At 45.0% G+C, this 21,925-nt stretch overlaps 1 protein-coding gene across 15 annotated transcripts in view; it reads right to left on the bottom strand.

Moving 5' to 3' along the window:
- The window catches only part of ADGRL3 (adhesion G protein-coupled receptor L3), a 494,343-nt gene extending 474,274 nt beyond the window's left edge, over nucleotides 1–20,069 (bottom strand). For 7 of the 15 annotated variants that reach the window (XM_054514768.1, XM_036381481.2, XM_036381487.2 and 4 more), the window contains exon 1: nucleotides 19,882–20,067. The gene's annotated coding sequence lies outside the window, so the exon portion shown is untranslated. Of the gene's footprint in view, nucleotides 1–19,881 lie in introns of all 15 variants that reach the window. The other 8 variants (XM_036381492.1, XM_036381497.2, XM_036381482.2 and 5 more) reach the window with 3 other exon arrangements.
- Nucleotides 20,070–21,925: the final 1,856 nt, after the last annotated feature.

Below are 21,925 nucleotides of genomic sequence, written 5' to 3'. Positions count from 1 at the left end.
TTTTCACAACAAGAGACAAGCAGATTTGCAGAAATACAAAATAGTATTCAGAAAGGAGCCCGTGCTTGGACTTGCCTATTCAAGTGTGTCCTTCAGCAGGAAAGGCTGCACATAATGCAACAACACCTCAATGCCATTCAGGCTCAATCAGTTCTTACAGAGGCAGATGCTAAGTTGCACTGAGCAGAGCCTCTAGTGTATGACAAGCTCTAACCAGAAATGCAGCTTTCTCCAGTGAAAAGATTTGTTCAAATTCACAAATATTAGGAAAATCACTGAAAAGAAAATTCAACTGAGATAAAATTAAATATCATGTTTAAATCCCTTGAACCCTGGCTCTGTCAGCAAGTGTTGCCTAGGAGAGTAACAGAGATTTTGAATTCACACTTAGGAGCTTTACAGATCTATAGCCTTCAAACTGCTCCAAGTTGTTTTTTAATGCTAATTGATTTTATTCAAGATGAACACACATTTCTTTGTGACCCCTCAAGAAAATTTTGTGAAGAGGTCTGTGCAAAAGCACTTTGCTTGGCCACTGGAGTTAGGGGATAATGCTGACTCAAATGCTTGACTTGAGACAAAGGGACCAAGATCAAGGGCTACCAAGTAACCCCAAACAGAACATTTTCAATCCCCTTAATCAGAATTGTTCATTTCCAGCTAAAGTGGCTAAAACTTTCATGCAATATTATTCATTTATTTTTCTTTTTGTTTTATTTTTTGAGGTAATGAGTCATACAAAATCATTCATTGGATCTAACTCCATATTGCTTTCCTCCAATTTTTTAATTAAATCTGACAATTATTACCATAAAGCATAAATTATTTTTAAGCTACACTGAAGTAAACACTCAGCAACATCTGTTTTGCTATCATTGTTTATTAAAACTTATTCAGAACAACAGAAGTTTTAAATGCTCCATCACTAGTTGTTACTCTGTATTTAAATACTTCGATCAGCTCTCCTCAGAAAAAGCAGCATACACCATTTTCCATCAAGACTAAAGAACAAAGAAATCTTCCCTTGGTCCTCTAATGGGGCAAAATCATCCAATGGCACCACACAACTTTACCAGCTGCTAAAAAAAAATGCAAAAAACTCAGCCCCCAGTGTGAGACTGCTACTGTATGCTCCTAAAATCCCCATCTCCACCCAGTTCAAAAGTCAGGGCTGCTCAAGGATTCAGTCACCTGCTTAAAAAATTAAAACCAACAGTGTGGAGAAGAAACCAGCACCACGTAATTAGTAACGGGGGAGTGAATTTAGTGCTATGTAGCTGCAATATTGATGGATTCAGGCATGTGCCATGCATATATAGCTCTGCTTTGGAGATGCAAGATGCAGTTTGCTCTCTCACCTCTCTTTCTCCAAAGTTCTGTGCAAGTTTCAAAATGAATTTGCATGATGATGAGGTTCGATTCTGTTAGTTTTCACTGGACTATATTAGAAACAGCAGGAAGAAAGAGAATAGAACACACCTTGCCAAGCAAGTTACCATACATATACACACACACATCTTGAGAATCACAGTATCATCAAGGTTGGAAGAGACCTTTAAGATCATCAAGTCCAACCATCCAGCCAGCACTGCCACTGTAATCCCTAAACCACTAAACCACTGTAATCCCTAAACCACTAAATCATCACCCAGCAGCAGATCCAGACACCTCCTGACAGTGGATCCCATCAGGGCCCACAGACCTGTGAGTGCCTAATTGGCAGAGCAGACCACTAATCATTTCCTTGTGGATTATGGGGACTTCACTCATCTCCCCATCACCAACTTCTAGCTCTAAGAGCTGGGTATCCTGAGGACAACTGGCCCTGACATTGAAGACTGGGGCAAAGAAGCCATTAAGTCCACATGCATCCATATACATGTACACATTCCTACTCACACATACTCCTGTGTAATACACATCTGTGCAATGCTTAGTGTTCCCTAGGGCAGGAGACTAAACCAACACACTGGGGACTGACCTCCAGATCACCTGAGACTGGAAACAGGAAGGCTGAGAGAGATTCCAGCACCACAGAGAAAACATCATACACATCTTTGAGCAGCTCTGCCCTGTCCCACAGCTTGTGCTACTACTATGCAGCCACACAAAAATTAGCAGTAAACCAGTCAGGAAGCTGATCCCAGGTGAAAACAGCCCAGCAAGATTACAAATTCAACAGAGATTTTAAAATTAGAGCTTCATTTCCCAGCTTGGTTGCCCATACAGCCACAGAAACAGATGGGAAATGAAGAAGGTTGATTTGGGGGTAGAGGGGAAGCAGTCAAAACTTGCACTGGAACATCTGTCCAAACTGCAGTTTTCAGGGAATCAAGAAAGGAAGGTAGAAAAAAATTATTTTTTTCCTGAGTTTTTGAAGAGACAAGAAGGACCTACATATACCTTATTCATAGGATATAGCTTTGTTAGATAAATCATTAACTTGCCAGAAATCAGGAGCTTAGGGCTGCATTCTGTTAAGCTGTTCTCCCACCCACTAGCTCAGCATCCAGGGCACCTACCCAAGGACTGCCTTCCCACACGAGTCAAGGCAGACACATCTCCCAGCATCTGCCTTTTCAGACTTTTAGGTTTGCAGACCTTGAAAGAAAAAGGGAGAGCAGAGGTGCAATTGCTCAGGTTTGCAGGTTACTCCATGTTCTTGAGGAAAAAAAAGCCATGGAGGTACAAGAGCCCCTGCTGGGAGTCCCACTCATAACATGCAGGACTGCACAGGCTCTAACAGGAGGAATCACTTGTGTGCCACCACACTTGCATTTATTTTTGTGATATTTAAGGCACATGTCTTATAGCAGCTGAAGTGAGAGCTCCTCCTGGGCACAAGCTCTGTGAAGATCAGGGACCATTTCAATTCCTCTCCATGAGCTTCCTGATGGATCAGTTTTGCTGTGCCAGGTACCAGCTTATCACACAGATTCACATTTGAATTGGAGATGCACTGCAAGCCAAGGAGAGTAATTTCCTGGGGTGGGATTCACCTTCTCCATCTTAAGGTATCTGCAATGTAAATGTCTCTATCTGAGTTTGGCACCTTAGGCTCCCTTTACAGTCAGTGAAGAGAAATAATCTTTTTAGGATGCGATTCATCTGACATATTTTAAAGGTCTACATGAGAAGGAAAGGAATCATGTCTCAAAAGTGCCTGCCTCTTTCCATTAGACAGAAGGTCAGTTTAAATGATTAGCTTTCATACAGACATCTCAGACCAGATAAACAAAACTTACCTCATCTTTCCACTTTTAAAAAACAAAACAAAAACAACCAAAAAATCACAAAAACGATTACAAACAAACAAACAAACCCACACAAAAGCCCATCCCAAAAAAAAAAACCTCCAAAATCAAAACAAAAGACCACAAAAGCCAGACTCACTGATCCCATGACAAAAGTGGGATGCAGAATAAAAGAACAAAGTTATAAAAATACCAATTAGTTATTCAAACAAGGCAGAACAATGCCCGCTTCCTGCCCACCACACTTCAGCACTGCAGTAAAAGCTCACTAATGAGCCAGTTAACCACACCAGGCTTGTTCACTGCCTACAGCAGTGACCAGCTGATCGACCACCAAACTTGTCCCAGTGGATGCTCCCCAGCTGCAGCTCAGCCCAACTCAGTGTCTGGGCAGATACCACGAGAGCAAGGCAGGCTGCTCACTGGGACCTTCCCCTAGATATTTGACCAGCTCAAATAATTTTGTTCAGGAAGAGAAAAAGGCAAAGTTGCAAGAGTGCCATACTCATCAAAAAGCAGCCAGCAGAAGCTCAAGAAATTTGGAGCCAAGGTTAGTTGTAAGGAAAATCTAAGCATTTGTCACTAGAAAAATAAACACAGGCAGGATCCAAGCACCAACCACTTTTTCTGAATAAAGCAATTTAAAAAAGGAAAAAGTTTTGTATCTTTATTCCTTTCATATCTTAACTATAACAGGTATTATTTATGGAACAGCAACAACATCTAAGGTATCTCCAAAATTCACAGGCTTTGGCACCTTGTGATTTTGGTGAAGTTGCTGTATACTTGCAACTTCCCACTGGAGTGTTCAAATATAATTTTTAATCAGTGGCATCCTTAGAGCTGTCCAAAGTGAAAAGACATGAAATGATAAAGGTCAGCATGTGCACTGAAGGAAGTTCAGCAGATGAATCACAGGGCACAAGGGGATTATACCCTGTCACACTCATACAACTGAACTCAATTCTTCTGCTGCCTGGTCCTGCAGGCAACAGTCTTGTTAATCATTACATTATAATAGACATACAGTACATAAGAGGTGCATAATAACCTTTAAGTTATCAGGTATCAGTAAAACAAAGTGACGAGACACTGTACTTTTAAATTAAACTTTAATTTCCCCCATATTTTAGCAATATTACGAGTCAGCACTAGATTACTTTTCAAATGTGTCTCCACATTGAATGAAGCAGATATTTTCAAGCCTCTTTAAGCTGATTCACCCTTTACTTTTTCAGGCAACCTCTTACATGACTAATGTGCAGGAAAATTCAAGTCCACAACATTCAGCTCTCAATTAGAGGCTATTTTTAATTAGCTACAAACACTATATCCAAAGACTGTATCAGCAGCAACTGGCCTGAATCAACACAGAGTTTTTGAGGAAAACAAACAAAGCAAGCCCACACAAGAAAACCTCATCTGGCCTTCATCCAAGCATGCAAACTAAGGGACATTTCCATATCACTCTGAAGATTTCAGTGCACTGGCCAAAGCCAAATTAATAAGGGAAAGACAGCTTCTTCTCAGTTTAACGACAGAAACTGCTTCTTTGCCATACCCTTACCTGACAAGAACAGTGTAGAGACAAGCACAACAAAATCATACCAATACGAAAAAACAGGAAACACATTTTTCATTGGTCTGATATCCTAAAATGCAAAAAAGATGAGAGCTGATCAGCAAGCTGGTGGGAAAACTCAAAAGAGAAGGAGGAAAAGAAAAGGCCCCATCCACCCCTTCATAATCTCTTCACTGCACCCAGAAAATGGAGGCAGCCACAACGCTGTCTGCTCGTCCTCCTCCATCGGCACACGCCGACACCGCTTTTGCCATGATGTGACACCAGCACCTAGAGCTGAACACCAAAGGGCAAACATTGCAAGGCTACATCAAGATTTCACAACGTGATTTATTTGTGGCTCCCAGCAGGTCTTCCCAGATGATGAAGTGTCTTGCCAGCAGCTGAAATCTCAATACTGAGACCACAGATCTGCACTGAACAAAGCACTGCTCCTGCTATTATTTTATCTCATCCTGCTCATGAGAGATGTCCTGATTAATTTAAATAATTGCTCCTTGTTTCAATAGCACCAGTAGATACACATTGATCATCTTTACATACCCTGGATGCTGGACATATGACATATGGACATATTTCTGGAAATGAAAGTGGAGAAACTAAAGAAAATGGAGTCTGCATCCAGCTAGGAAAAAGCTGGAGTAGCCAGGAATCAGCCCCTGCTTTGCTGGAAGACACTTTGTCAGGACACAAAAGGATCCTCTTTTCTCCCTCAATCAACAGAAAATTAGCAAGGAGGCTGGAAACTTAACATAATTACACAGCAACCTTTGAACCTTATTACTGCATACACACAGAAGTTTAACTGTATGGCTGTCATTAGTCCCTCACTCCCTAACACAAATTAGCCATGTTAGGCAAAATTAGGCAAAAACTCAACAGGAGTAGAAAGCAAGAAATGTTACCAAGTGCAATAATTAGGATGCACTGCAGCTGGACACCTTATGCTGCCTCCAACATGGGCACTATCCCCTTCCTAAAGGTTTTATAGCATCTAGGAAAGGGGGTTCCCTTGAGCTCTAAGGTGGAACTTTCCATTCCCTGTGGGATTTGCCACCGAGGGTGCTGGCACATCTGGAATCTTCAGCCTCAAAGTCCACACAACTGTACAAAGTTCTCATGTTCTGCACAGGTGACTTCCAGATAGGAAAAAGGGACTATAAAATACCTCCTGCTCCCATGCACCTTTGCCAGGGACCACCACATTTCTCAGGGGAAGCATCACTGGTGCTTTCACAATGTGCACCAACCCAACCAGCAAACCCAGCACATGTGGCAAGCAATTTTTATTTTAATTTAAAAAAAATAGCTCAGCTATAGGAGCAACAAAATGTTAGTAAAGAATGTCACCTCCCTTTTTTAAACAACCACCAGAGAAATTTATCAGTGGTGGATTTTTTGGCTCATTTTCAGGACCCACTGAAAGTTCAAAGTTAGGGGAAAAGCTATGCAGCACCTACATAAAAAAGTACAAAAATTTTAAACATTACAACAAGATGTCATTCTCAATTCAGAAATAAATTATCAGACTCAGTTCAGGAACAGATACATATGGAGTTACTTGGACCAAGCTAGCTCTATAGAAGAGCAGATGTCAAGTAGACTTCAGTCCAGTGAATTTTCCATCTTCCTTTTCCTGTCTGACTTCTAGCTTAAGGAGAACATAATGGGACCATTACTTTTCCAGCAGGCTGTGCTTTCATATGTAAATTTCATCTCCATAAAGGACCATTTAAAAATGTTTAGGGTTTTTTTAAGGCTGGATTATAACCTAGCTTCCACACAGGGACCCAGATGAAACAAAGCCTGTCTGAGCACCTCACTGAGTTCTGACCAGAGCCAAGAACACCTGCCATCCTTGTGCAACCAGTAAAATGGTTAAAAACCCAGCTCTCCGTGCCCTTACCCTTCCTCTTTGTCTGCCAACATCCCAGGATGATGATTTCATAGTAGGCAGTTTCACCACCCTCAGCACCAAGCCAGCCCTGGGGACATCTAGGATGCTCAAAAAGAATCAAGTTTGCTGGTCTTTGACTCATGGCTCTGGGCTTGCAGTCTCTGCTAAAAAGACAGCTCATATCCAGCTGCAGATGTATGGAAGGGCCCTTTAAAATATAATGGTCATATCATGCTTACGGGCCATACTCCTCCTCAGTGTACCATATACACAAATCACCTTGCAAGGAGAAATTATCCCTGAAGCTTAGGCAAACTTGCAGGGCTCGCAGACACATGAATTCCTGTACTTCACACCCAGCCTCACAAATCTGCATTGGGCATCTGGTGGGATTAGCTGTGCACTAGGAGAGAAAAAATATATGCATAATTCTAAGTTATTAGAAAGTGCTGAGAGCTGTCCAGCTCCTAGGAAAAACAATGCCCTTAACCCAAGGCCAAGAAAGCTGAGCAGCTGGAGCATCAAACAATGGAGGCTCCTAAGTTGGCACCTCAAGACACCATTAAGGCATGGAACTCAGATCTCCTCTCAACTCCTACACAGAAAGGTTTACCTCTAGAAGGAGGAATCACTTTATCACCATCTAACCTGATGTAAAGACAGCAGCTCTACAATGCAGGGAAGCAGAAGGGCAGATCGGGATTGATCAAAACCCAGTTTTGCAGCAGAGGCACTCTGGGGCTCCTTTCCTTTAGAAGTGGAATTCCTCCTTTTGCAGGGGAAAGCTAAGTCACTCAGAAAACTCACACATCCAGCCTTCAAAGATCACCACAGCCCACTACTGAAAAAGAAAGTTTAAAATAATATACTTCCAGGTACTCATGTTCTCAGCTTCATATTGGGAAAAGCAAGTCATGTGGCTGTGTGTCAGCACCTGAAAAACCTGTGCAGTTTACACATTCAATGAATTTTTATCCCAGTGAGTTGTATGGAAAACAACAATAACTCAACTGTTTTGTTGGAAAAAGAGATATATACCATTGTATGTCCAATAATGTTTAAAACTGAAATCTCCTGTGGAATATTTTTTTCCCTGATGAAGGGAAAAAGGGGTTCCACAGTAGCTGTGCCCAATAAAAAAGCATTGTGCTTTCAATTGTCATGGTTTAACCCCAGCTGCTCACTTGCTCCACACAACCAAATGGTTCACACTAAAAGTGAGAACACTCATGGGTGGAGATAAGGGTAGTTTAATAGGTAAAGCAAAAGCTGTGCAGGCAAGCAGAGCAAAACAAGGAATTTATCCATCACTACCCATGGGAAGCCATACCCCAGGTAAGCAGGGCTCCATTGCACACAGTGGTTATTTGGGAAAACAAAAAGTCACCACTCCAAATGTCTTCCACTTCCTTCATCTTCCCCCAGCTCTAAATGCTGAGCAAGGTGCCATATGGGATGAAACATCCCTTGGGTCAGCTGGGATCAGCTGTCCTGGCTGTGTTCCCCTCCCAGCTCCTGGTGCACCCCCAGCCTGCCCGCTGGTGGGGTGGGGTGAGAGGCAGAAGCAGCCTCGATGCTGCGCAAGAGCTGCTCAGCAGTGACCAAAATATCCCTGAATTATTGACGCTGTTTCCAGCACAAATCCCAAACACAGCCCCACAACAACTACTGCAAAAAAATTAACTCTAGCCCAGCCAAAACCAGTGCACTGATGATAAAAACATGTAAGACGAGAATATTTACCCACATTTCGCATCTTCTCCTTGTTGGACACAAGAGGTTAAACACCTGGTGGTGAAGTCTCCCTTCATCTCATTGACTTGGAATTATCATAAAACATAGGACTGCTTAAGGGCATCAGCACTGATGACAGGAGTCAGCTACCATCAACTACATCAGCACTGACCACAGGAGTTAAATCCCTGCTTGGGGATTTGTGTGGTTTGATTTCTTTTACTTCTACAAAATTTAAGCATCTTAAAGCTCTAGCTAAAGGATAAGATTATTGATACAGAGCTAGATATATACATGCATCACTTGATATGCCAAACCATATGCCAACAGGGAAGTCCTGAAGTGTGTAAATCTTAATCTGAAAATAATTCTCGGCAGAACCAGGGCCTGAATCTGCAACATATGATAATTTCCCTAATTCTATTCTTACACCTGTGCACTTGTGCTATCATCTCCCCCCAATCACATTGCAAAACTCTACACAAAAAAAAAATAAAAAGTCCAACCCCTAGAACACGTTGCACAGCTGTCTCACTGTCACATCTATTATTCAAGAAAGGTCTCATTGAATAAATGTCTGTTCAGAGGCTCTAAACAAATTTCATTTCTGAACACCACTGTCTGCAGCCCAGCAAGCCATTTCACCAAGATAAGATCACACATTTAATCAAACGCTTCAAAAAAGAAATACACACCGAGTTTGCTTAATAACGTCAAATAATAAAAGTGCAGCACTGGCAGCATACTAATTTTTAGTGCTCTTTCTTCTTTGAGGTTGTCTCAATAGTCAAGGTCAACCGTACATGGGATTTCTTCTAATTAGGGCTTCTGGTAATGGAAGATCTGCTTACTCTCACCACTTAGCCATGGTTTTCCCTACAATGAAGACATCTCTCTTTCATTTTAAATTAAATCACTGCAGCATCCCACCCAAGTACAGAAGACAAAACTGCATAACTCTGCTAATTCAATAGAGGATGTAAATGAAAGAAACAAAAACCACAACTTTGTGGTCAACAAGCAATCATCCACACAAATATCTATGGTATAAAAGTAAAAGTGATTTACAGGAGAAAAAAAACCCAAAATGTGATTATCTGATTGATGTTTAACTATAGCTCCTACTGCAGTACAGCACAGACCTATTTTGAGTTAGAAATCGGGAGGGGACTCAGCATCCCTAGGCCAAAATACACTTTGCCCTTCTTTTTATTATAGTTGTAAGAGGAACCACATCAAACATCCAGCATTATGTTACTACTACTGCAAAATACATCTGTATTACTACAGACCAGACTGAAATGGTACTCTTCACTAACTTGTCTATTACTCTGTTAATTACTAATTACTTATTTATTCATTTAAGTAATCAGCTTTACCACAATGACGACTGCTGAAACAGGCTTCACCCCCAAATTACGTGAACTTGGGATAACTGTGGACTCTTGCTGTGCTCAAGCCTGCAGCTTGAAAAGGGTCAAACAAAAGCTGGCATCCTCACCCTTACAGCCTGCCTCACAGGTTATGCTGGGCTGCCCTTTGCTTCCTCGGGATGAGGGAGCAACCAAGCATAAAGGCATTGGAGAAGACAACCCCCCATCTGCTGCTGCCAAATCTTAAGACAAACAGTGAGGCAGCTCTGAGATATATTCCACACCATATCACATTTTCTCTATCAAAAACATCCCTGCAGACACTGTGGAGGTCCAGATTCTCCCCTTGAACAGCAAAATTGCAGCTTAGCTTAGGCTGGCATAAACAATTGCTTGAGTCTATTGGTAAACATCTTTCTACATGTTTCAAACATTTTGAGTTTCACCCAGGGTCTCAGCTCCACTGCAAACACAGGGCTGCTCAGTTGGGAATATCCTCATGTGCTCAGTGATGTGTGCCTGTATTTACCACCAAAACAAGGTTACTTACATAGGTATCATTCCCTTGCTGCAGTGGATATTGTCTACCTCGACTTCAGCAAGGCTTTAGACACTATCTCTCACAACATCCTCACAGGCAAGCTCAGCAAGTGTGGAAAGGATGAGGGTACAGTGGGGTGGATTGAGAAGCGGCTGAACAGCAGGTCCCAGAGGGTCACAGTCACTACACAGGGTTCATCTGGAGGCCTGTCACTGTGCTGTCCCCACGAGTCATTACTGGGCCTGGTTAATCAGTGACTTGGACAAAGGGACAGATGCCCCCTCAGCAAGTTCAGGGATGACACAAGGCAGGGAGGAGTGGCCAATTCCCCAGAGATGTGCAGCCCTTCAGCAGAAATCATCTGAAAATCAGCAAAGGCAATGCAGGGTCCCACACCTGCAGCGGAATAACCCACACACCAGCACAGGCAGGGGCTGACCTGCCAGGAGGCAGCTCCATGGAGAAGGACCTGGAGGTCCTGGTGGACAACAAGCTGTCCATGAGCCAGCCAGGTGCCCATGTCTTGTGGCCAAGCAGGCCCATGATATCCTGGGGTTCATTAGAACAGCATTGCCAGCAGGTCAAGGAAGTGATCCTGCCCTTCTACTCAGCCTTTGTGAGGCCTCACCTGGAATGCCATGTCCAGTTCTGGGCTCCTCAGGACAAGAGGCATGAAGCTCCTGGAGTGAGTCCAGTGGAGGCCAAGAAAGATGATGAGGAGCCTAGAGCATTAAGGGACTGGAGCATTTATGGAAGAACTTCTTCACTGCGAGGGCGGTGAGGCACAGGCACAGGATGCCCAGAGAGGCTGTAAATGCCCAGGCAATGAGTGTTCAAGGCCAGGTTGGATGAGGCATTGACAAAGCTGGTCCAGCTGGGAGGTATCCCTGCCCATGGAAGGGATTTGGAATTAGAAGATCTTTAAGGTCCCTTCCAACCCAAATGATTCTATGATTCCATGATCCTGCTTCTCTTACCAAGATATAAGTAACAGGCTAAGAGAGCTGGGCCTGTTCAGTCTTAAAGAGATGACTGAGAAGGGATCTCATCAATGTCTGTGAATATCCAAAGGGAGGTGTCAAGGGGATGTTTCCAGGCTCTTCTTGGCGGTGCCAAGCAATAGGACAAGAGGCAACAAGCAGAAACTGAGGCACAGGAGAAAAGTTCTTCCTGAATATGAGGAAGAACTTTGTTTACTGTGTGGGTGACCAAGCACTGGAACAGACTGCCCAAAAACAATTCTGATCTCCCTGACTGAGAATATTCAAGGACAGTCTGGATGCAAACCTGTGCAATGTGCTCTAGGATGATCCTGCATCAGTAGGGAGGTTGGATCAAATGACCCAGTGTGGTCACTTCCAACCTCATCCATCCTGTGATTCAGTGATTTCAGCCTCCCTTTGGAATATCAGTGATGTCGTACAGAACAAGGCTCCCCACTCCTGCAACTGAAAGGCCTCACACAGATATTAGAGAGACTCATTGCAAATTGGTGACCTACTTAAGGAGATCTATAAAGTGCATTATGATTGTAATTGTGGGTCCCTTATCAGAAGGTCACAAGTTACCCCTCTATGCAGCATAATTGCTATATTTTAAATACCTATCAGGAAGAATTTTACTCAAGGAAGTATATGTCATTTTGGAGTTGTACCAAATAAAGCAGCAATTGTAACATTACATTCTTCTTAAAAAAAAAAAGAAAAAAAAAAGACAGACATTCCACACACCTGCATCCATTAAAGATAATCCAAAATGACATTTTCTTGAAGAAGTCTGTGCTGTGGGAATTGCAAGTGCAGTAGTCACATCATAATTTCCCTCGGAAGGAAGTGGGATAGATACATCAAATTTTCCAACTATTACAGCTTGTGATTGCAATATCCAAAATCCAAAGGAATGATATTTTAGATTACATACACAGTTCCAACAAGCTTTAGCTGAGAAACAATATCCAATATAGAAATCTGCGGTCTGCTGGAAACAGGAACAGCTGCTCTCTGGATACTCCAGATAAGCCATCTACTACAGGATTACAGACCAGCACTGTGTACCTCCAGATAGACTTCACATTAAAAAAACATTCAGGATAGAATCCCAAAATCTTTTGTAAATGCAGGGAAAGAAAGGAGGGAGACAAAACAAACAAACAATCAAACCCAAACCAAAAATGCAAAAGAACACAGCAACAGAAGTGGTAAGTAAGGATTCACATTACACAGCACATATGGGTAAAAAAACCACAACATAAAATAAATCCTGCTGAAACAAAAACACCCAAACAACAAAAACCTGTGCCCTTTGAAGCAAGTGGTGGGAATTTGCACCATTTTGAAATCACAATGTTTCAGTCAGTAACACACACATGCAAGGGCAAAGCAAAAGGAGTTAACATGATCCCTGAAATTCTCAACTGTCTCCATCAGTGAGATGTATTCAAAAAGACAGCTACAAAGGGTGCTTTTTTTCTTTCCTTCAGCAGTCTTTAGAACAGAAAAAAAAAAAAAATAAAATTTAAAAAAAATTGTGGGGGAGAAGGAAGGGGAAAAAAAGAGAAAAAAATCCAGAGAGCTACTGAAAATGTCCTTACAGGGTCAGCCGTCACAGGAATGCATTTGAGTATTCAAGGTACCCACCCATGCAGAACATCAAAAACTGGGCTTGGGTCCCTCCCCTATTCTCACAGGCTTGAGCCAAGGCTTGGTTTGTGACACTGAAGAGCAAGGCAGGGCAGTGCCTCTGCAGGGCTCCTAAACAGAGACCCATGGATCAAACAGAACAGGGGCACTGCTTCTGCTTAGGGCCTCCCTTGTCTCCTGGAGTCCTCCAACACAACACACCGGCTTTAGCACTAAAAAAACCAGTAAACAGCTCAGCAGCTCCTAGTGCTGGGCTCTTCTGAGCTAAACTCCCCATCTAACCTAGGCCTGCCCAAAATTAGTATTAGCAGCATACTTGCAGCTAACATGCCCCTTACTCCTTGCTCGAAGGAAAATGTTGACTTTCCCAAGTATGCTCCAAACAGCACTTCTGCAACACATTGAAGCTTCTCTTCCTCACTCTGAGGGCAATGAAAAAAAAAATCTCAATAGGGCAGGCTTGGGATCAGCAACTTCAGAATGGAAAAAGCCTGCTACAACAAATAAGCAAGGACCAGAACTGACTCTGATAAAACATGTGGTTGCTCAACACATCTGAAAATGTGGTTGTTCTATTTTGGTGTTGGACTATTAACCAAGCAACTCAGTTAAAATTTTACAACTGCAGGCCCATACACAAGTTATTGTCCATTACTACACCTACCAAAAAAACAACCAGAAAATAAACAGGGAGAGTTACCAGCAAGACAATTAAAACAAAAACAAAACAAAACAAAAAAAAAAAAAAAAAACCCAAACAAACAAAAAAAACCAAATAAAAAAAACAACTCTATGCATCAGTGCCATCATTTCACAAACAAAACCTGTGTATACACACACACGGACATCACGGACATACACATGTGGGTACATAGGTTTTGGGTATAGGTGCAATTCTCAGATTTCACCTAAAGCCAAAATTCTGTTTCATTTCCCCAAGTTTGACAAAAAAAATCAGAACTGGGTCTGCTCCCCAAATCATGGTATTTATATGTCTATATATGTGCCTGCCCATGATAAACAGATGTTCTAAGACTGCATTAGTCAGAACGTTCCTATTCTCCGAACTTTAAACAGTGCTCATTGATGCAGTGGCCTCACCTCTGTAAGTGGATTTGTGGTTTCTAGGGAGTGGCAAAGGGACTTACTTTTACTATGAGTAAAAACTCATACATATGGTGTGCAGTGACTCTCACAAATTAATTACTTGCCCTTGGTATAAAACCACTAAAAGTCCTACCCAAAGGGGCCAGGTTTAGACTAGACCTCATTTCAGAACAGTGCTGTGCAATGCTGGCACCTTTGAGCAGGACTTTACAGTAGGGCAATTCACGGCTAAATTTTAAGCATCGCTTCTACAAAAGCACAGAGAGTCCTATTTAATTTCATTTTAACTTTGTATTGCTGTAAGAAAACACTCATTTTGGTCCTTTGTATTTATGACACCCTGTTCTAAGTTTTAGAAATGCATAGCCCCGTTCCAAAGTTCAAAATCAATGACTCTACCTGATATAAATCAATGCAACTGCAATCAAATCAGTAAAGCTCTCACAATTAATAGTAGCAAAGCTATAATCCAAACTACTCAAAACACTGTGCGTAATATTTCAAAGCTGTTCTCTGACAGGTACCCACTGTAATGAATCAGAGTTGTGCTACAGGCCTCTGAAGCATCAGGTTTGTAGCCACTGAAATAATTCCTGTATAATTACTCACATGTTGACTAACGTGCTTTAAAAAAATAATTTACAAAAATCCTGGCAGAGTGAGCACCAATGGATGCTCTGTAAAGGTTTATTACTCTTAAGCATTTAAATGAAATCTACAACTTCATATTGCCTAACTGGGACAGCTGCCAAACTCCTCTTTCCTTTCTTCAGAATGGTGTCTATTTCATGACCCTTGAAACTGAAAGCTGTCAAGCCTCAAACAAAAGTGTCTTGATTTTAATTTCGGACTGTTTTCACAAACACATTTTAGAAGTGTACACAGATTTCTACTCTTTCTCTGTGCTCATTGCTTTGTTTGGCCTGAAATGCCACCCCTGGTAAAAGATGTTACAAAACAATAACTAGAAACTTGATGCTAAGTGTTTTTGAAAAGATACCTCATCTGAGATTCTGCAGCTTCTCTTCAGAAGATACCACATGTGAGATTCTTGAGCATCTTCCCCTCAGAGGGAAGCCAACAGAAGTGCTCTACTGACTACAGTGGGAGCTCCCATCACAGATGCAGCAGTACCTCCCTCGGATGGGAGTGGGCCTGAAGAAGTAGAGATTAAAAGCTCAAAAATGGAGGGGAAAAAAGACTTGGATAGAGGAAAACAAGGGTTTCAGGCAAGCTGAAAAAATCCCTCACTGAGCACCACTTAGTAAGTAAAACTGCGGTCCACAACAGTTTAAAATCACGTTTCCACTGCCTGAAAAGACTAGCTACCTTGCTGTAGTTACAGATGCTTGGTGCAATGACTGGTAAAAGCATCTGCCTTACAGGCAAAATCAGAAGGCTCCCTGAAAAGACTGCTGAAGTAAAAGCTGTAGTGCCAAGGTGTCTTTAGAGAAGTTGTCTTAAAAATGAACACTTAGCTTGCAGACAGGAATTTCAGACTGTACTGTGGAGATTATCTAGTGAGGAATGTAAAGCAAGAATTACACTGCAAACCTGGAGGCCAAAAACCAGGCAATGAGATAACGTCCTAGATAGGATCACATCACAGATTTGAGTAGGAGGTGGATTCCTTGCCATTAAAGTAGGCAAGAATTAAAAGTAGATGCTTAAAAGCAAAGTTCTCCTACTTCATCAGACTGTTCTGGGAGCTTCCACTGCCACTAAGCACTAGGATGAGATCAGGGCGTGCTGGAGCATCTCAACATCTACAGCAACAGGACATACTCACATGCATCCCCAAGCAGGGATTAAAGAGCCTCACATTAACTGATGCTGAGGATTGTGACAAACATTTGGCAAGGCAGGCATGACCCCAGGAGATGAGGCAGAGGCTAGCATGTCACACCCCTTTACTGGGACAGGTACATTCCTACAAATACACCAGTGCATACTGAACTCCTGCAAATGACAATTTCTAGCTCTCCATCCTGCAACTGAAAGCACTGCCTGAAGACATAGCAGAGACTGAAGTGTGGATGTACACTCAGACTTTGGCATCATGGTGCATTTTTCATATTCCCAGCCCAGCAGGAGGGCATCTATTGAATGAGAAAAGGACCAGCAGGGAAGAAATGGGCGTCCATAAACATCTCTCCAGAATGTCGATGCTCACCAGTACATCCTATCCCAATAAGGAGCCCTTCAGAAGGGGCAGACAAAACCTTTATTTTGCAGGGCTGTCTTGATGTTTCAGTACTGTCCTCAGCAACCCATCAATATTGTGATGTCTACCTCTCAGATGATCATCACTCCAAAAAAATTAATTTTTGAGTTGTTCTTACAAACCTCTTGTGATATGCAAGAAGTCTCTAGGGAATGAAAAGCTTTATCAAAATCACTCCAACTGCAGCATTCAGCTGTTTCCACAATCACCAAGTAATATAATTACAACGGGAAAAAAAAAAAGGAACTTATTTAAAGCATAGAAATCCTTATGCCTATCCTCCATGCTTTAGCTTTTCCCTGATCCATTCTTGCTCCCTGAATTCCATCTCTTTCATCAATCTTTAACCCATCCTTTATACTGTGTCACACATTAAATTGCTTCCTAGTCAATCTACACCAGTCCCAACACTATTAGTATTAAAATTATTAATAAATCACCCATTCCTAGGATTTCTTCATTTACAAGACTTCCCTCCCCCGTGTGCATGAATAAATGTGTTGATGATGCATCCACTCATGCTCTGAATGTGAAAACCCTGACGGCAGCATCAAGCCCTCCAGCTGAGTGCTGCCCAAAGTTAAAGGTCATGCACATTCCTGTTCAGTCCTGGCTGATCATTCGCTCTACCTGCCTCTAAATATTTATTTATTTATTTATTTTTCTAGCAGCCCTACAACGCTGGGCTGAGACGCCCAGCTCATCAGTCAGCTGGCTGGATTTTCACCTACAAACCTGCTTGCACTTCCCTCCCAGCCAGCAAGGAGCACCAGCTTCACGTTTGCACCAGCAGGCACTGGGCAATTTGCTTTCTGTTTCAGCAGGAAAAAAGCCTTTCCTGCAATCAGTGCTTGGACAGGCAAGCTGAGCACCTCTGCCACATCGCCCCCAACTAGGAGGAAGGACGTGGTCCCCATGGCATCCCAACCTGGGGGATGCACAGCCAAGCAAACAAAGGAGGAGGGTGGAGAGCTGGATCCAGCAGGGCACAGGGACAAATTCAAATATCCTAGGCTAAGACATAAACTACTTCATCTCCGGAGGGCACCAAGAAACTGAAACACCAGCTCCCACTCTTGTCACAAAAACACATCTCCATGAGGACTCGGTAGCTTCAACTTAATAAATACCATTAAAATCTCACTGCCTGCAAAGCAGCACTCAATGTTTTCATTATCATCAATCTACACTGTCATTTATCTTCTTCTGGAATTCACGGCAAAACTAAACATACCTTCTCCTAACCATCCCAAGAAGAAAAGGGAAAATGCATACTAATTCAATAATAGAAATTATTTGGAACTCACAGGTGAAGACTAGCTTTACAGAAACTTCAATCCTTTTGAAAATAAGAGAAAAAAAATAAATAAAATAAAACCAGAGATTTCTATCCACTTTATTTTTCGCTAGCAGGTAACAAGACAGCAGTCACTTTACAGTAAATCAAGCCTAAATAAGGAAAAAGTACTCTTAAAGTACTCTTAAAGAGAGGAACCAGAGCAGCCTCGACCATATCAAGGGGGTCTGACTCCTGTTCTCTCAGAGCAGTTTAATCTATAGGAAAAAAATACAGCTTTACCATGGAGCCCTAACCTGAACTTTGTCACCCAACATTGGCATGGATCTAAAGTGACGACTGCAGACTTTTTGACAGCAGCCCATTTTAACCTGTAACACCTGGTTTACTCCCATGAAAAGCTCCATGGAAGAATTCTTCCTAATGAATGCACAGTAGAAGCCTGTTCGTATTGCAAACCCCTGGAAATGATGATAAATGAGCTCTACAAAGCACATGCTACTACTCAATACCAAGCAGGCAGCACTGGCTGCACTCTTAAGAGGCAGCATTCCACAATGAAAATGGAATTTACTTCTTTTCAGCTCCAGGGAAGATTTCTTTTTGGTCAGCTTCGAAAATTTTGATCCTACACTCTGGAATAATGAGTGCTATAATACAGAGAGAAATTGCAGCCGGCAGACTACCTCTCTGCCTTATATCAAGAAACAGATGGCATTTTCGCCTTTTTCCTTGCATCTCAGCCTCCCTCTAAGCAGCTGGCTGCCTGGAACCACAAGTGTGAGAGTGGAAATGGCAATAACTCCTAAGGAGCAATCTAAACAGGAAAGTAAATACAATAGACATGGGTTGTTTTGGTTAAAACGCTAATAAACTCCACAGTTGATAAGCAGAAACAATACATTGCTGTTGGCCAAAATACGAGTTGTTTTAACTACCGCAGAAAAGAATCTCATGCCTATCAGGAAAGGGAGAGAAAGAGAGGCTCCTTTCCTACCTCACCACCCCTCAAGCAAAACCACACATCTGCCTGTCTATAGGGGAAAGGGTAAGGAAAAAAGCCCAACTAAATGTATTGGAGGTCAGCGTTACTTCCCTGGACAACTCCGGATGCAAGTCTGCTGATCAAACTCAGTCCTTGAAGACAATCCCCCAAATACCCAGGGCGCATCTCTGGGGTAGTGTAGCTACATCTTCATTAGCACTAACGGGCACCAGCTGGAGGTAGGCTCCTTAAACTGGGAAACAGGGTTGCTCTCCGGCTGATGGTTCCTCCCTGCCATCAGCCTTACAACCGGTACCTCCAAGTTACGCGGTCAAAAGATGATTGCAAGGGGAACGCAAATAAATAATTAAGGGAGCAAATAGAACAAAGGGTTAAAAGGAAAGAGGCATTAAAAATGCAATCCCAGCTATACATATCGGCCCTTGCTCAAAACAAACGCCAGCCCTATACTGATAAGAGGCAGCAAACGCTGCAAACCTCACGGGCAGGAGGTGGGAGCTCCGCACATCCCTACCTACACCGAACGCTTCGCTCTCCGGCTGCACGGCAAGGCGAAGCTCCCCGCGTCTACCTGCAAGCCGGGGCTGCTGGATTCACACCTCTACCCCAGCCCCTCACATCCACGCACAGGCAGCCCCCAACACACACCCCCAATTCGGCAACATCCACCCCTACTCATGCCCCCTGATATCCAAGAAAGCAATCGCTTCTCGAGGCACCCTTCAGCGATTAAACAGCAACGCAGATCCACGAGGAGTGGGGCATGAAGACGGGGGAAGGGGGGGAGAAGGAGGGAGATTGAGGAAACAGAATGAAACTCACGAATTCCTCAGTGTAACACCAGCAAACCCCCCGGTCCAACGTGGTGTCTTTCATAGAAAAACACCAAGAGAGAGCAAGAACAAAACCTACCAGGTCCCCTCCATCTCCTCACTGTCTTTGCCACCCTAGCTGCCCACAGCCAAACCAGGCTGGAGCCTACAAGGCATTTCCAAACAAGACGCACACCCCTCGTCTCCACGATCGCCCTGCATGCAGACCCAGAGAGATGCTCCCCCGTTACCTGGAGGATCCAGCCCCCCTGAAGACAAACTACCCTTATTAGAGCATAATTCAATCCAAGCGTGCGCCCAGGGCGGCCGGCACCCTTCAGCCCAGCGCAAGCGGGCAAGGGAGCAACCGAGGGCCAGGCAAGGGCTGCTGAGCATCCATCCGCTCCTTAGTTACCTTTAGTCACCTCCGGCTCCTGAGATGCGAGTCCCCATCAGATCCTCAACAACCTGCAGCAGGGAGCTGCTGCCACAATCCAGCCATTAAAACCAGAGGTGGGAGTAGGAAGCAGACCTGGCCACAGTACCAAAGCCCCCAGCCAGGAGCAAAAGGGGGCCGGACGAGAAGCACGGACGTCCCCCACAAGCAAGGAAAAATTAAAAAAAAAAAAAAAAAAAAAAAAAAAAAAGAAAGAAGTAAAAGTCTTTCCTTTTTTGCCGTGTTCTTCTGCTACACAAGCTTCCTCCCGGAGGACGAGTGTGTGAGGATGGGGGAGGCGATCACTCCCTCCTCTTCCCCGCCGTCGCCGACCCCTCTGGACGAAAGCCCCGCTCCGATTTACCTCCTCCAGGTGGGCAACTTCAGAGCAAGGTGATGTCTCCGGAGCCGGCGCCACCGGCCAGGCGATTCGGATGCGGCAGAGTCATTGCCTGTGCTGCTGCTGCCGGTGCTGCTGCTGCCGCTGCTGCCGCCGCCGCTGCTGCTGCTGCTGGGGAAGAACAGCCGCTGCCGAAGAGACCACCAAAAAAAAAAAAATAAAAAAGGAGAGAAATCTTCCACCATCCCCCTTTCTCTCTCTCTCCCCTCCAGCACCAGCCGCTCTTCGCATCCGCTCCCCTGCCCGCGGCCCCTCGCTCCGCCGGGGCTGGGGGACACAAAGGCGCCCGCGCAGAGGGAGGCGGGTGGTCCTCAGCCCCCCGCGCTCCGCAGACACCCTGGATCCTTCCTCCTCTTCCTCCTCCTCCTCCTTCTCCCGCTGCGGAGACCGCCAGCCCCGGCGCGGCGCGGCTCGGCGCGGGCGGGCGGGCGGAGGGGGCGGCTCCGCGGGCGCGGAGGGGGCGGCTGGGCGGGCGCGCCCCGCGCGGTGCTCAGCGGGCGCGGGGGGGCCGCATGGCCGCCCCGCCGGCTCGGCACGGCTCGGCTCGACACAGCGCACACGCTCCGCACACGGGCAGCGCGCTCCGGGGCGGCGGGACCCGCGGCATCCGCGTCCCCCGCAGGGCCGGGCTGGGAGCGGGGAACGGGGCCCGGGGAAGAGGCGGCGGCGGGCGGCGCGGCGCTGCTGCCCTGCCCGGCGGCGGCCGCACGGAGCCGGGCGGGCGGCGAGCCGAGGGGCGGGGGAGCGCCGAGGGCCCGGATCTGGGTTGCGCGGACGCGGGCTCCACCTAGCAGCCGGCCGGCACCGCACCGCACCGCACCGCACCGCCGCGCCCGCACTGCCCCGCACTGCCCGCACCCGCTGCGGTCCCAGCCCCCCGGCCGCCGCCACCTGTCCCGCAGCCCTCTCCCGAAGGATCCCGCACCGCCCGGTTGGACGCTCTGCCCGTGGCTCCCCTGCCAGGTAACCAATGGCAGCCTCCACACAGGGCACAGACCCCGCTGTACACTGGATCTCCCACGTCCCGATTGGCCGCTTGGAATTTTGTGCCCATCCGAGCGGCCAATTGCAGCCTGCCTTTGCGGCACCGATCCATCACCTGTGTGGTTCCCTCAGCCCCGGCTGGGTGCTCTGCCCGCTGCTGCCCTCCCAGCAAGCCAATGGCAGCTTGTGTTTCCAGCACAGACCCATTCCCCGCTAGATTCCCCAGCTCACCATTGGCCTCTCAGCCTGTTGTCCGCATCCAAGCAGCCCATCAGACCCTACCTGCTAGTCAAGGATGCTCTCCCTGCTGCCCGGCATAGGGATGGGGCTCAGGGCAGCCTGGCACCAGCTGGGGCAGCAAGACACACTCTGTCCTTGCCCTGGCACCCCCAGCAGGTGGGAAACACGAATCCCCTCATCTCCTGAGCGTCAGGAACCTCCAGGAAACAGGACAAGAAGCCTGCCTTTGTGTTAACATTTGTAGTCTTACATGCTTACATGGGACCTCCAGAAATAATGATGCTTGGCTGGAACATGCTGAACACTTCCCTCCCAAACCAAAACCAAACAAACAATTTGGTTTGGGAGGGAAGTACCTAAACAAATGAAGCTCTTTTAACAACAAAACAAACAAAAAAG

This window comes from Molothrus ater, chromosome 4 (assembly GCF_012460135.2).
Source record: "Molothrus ater isolate BHLD 08-10-18 breed brown headed cowbird chromosome 4, BPBGC_Mater_1.1, whole genome shotgun sequence".
Taxonomy (NCBI): domain Eukaryota; kingdom Metazoa; phylum Chordata; class Aves; order Passeriformes; family Icteridae; genus Molothrus; species Molothrus ater.
This window is presented reverse-complemented; position numbering and strand designations above follow the sequence as displayed.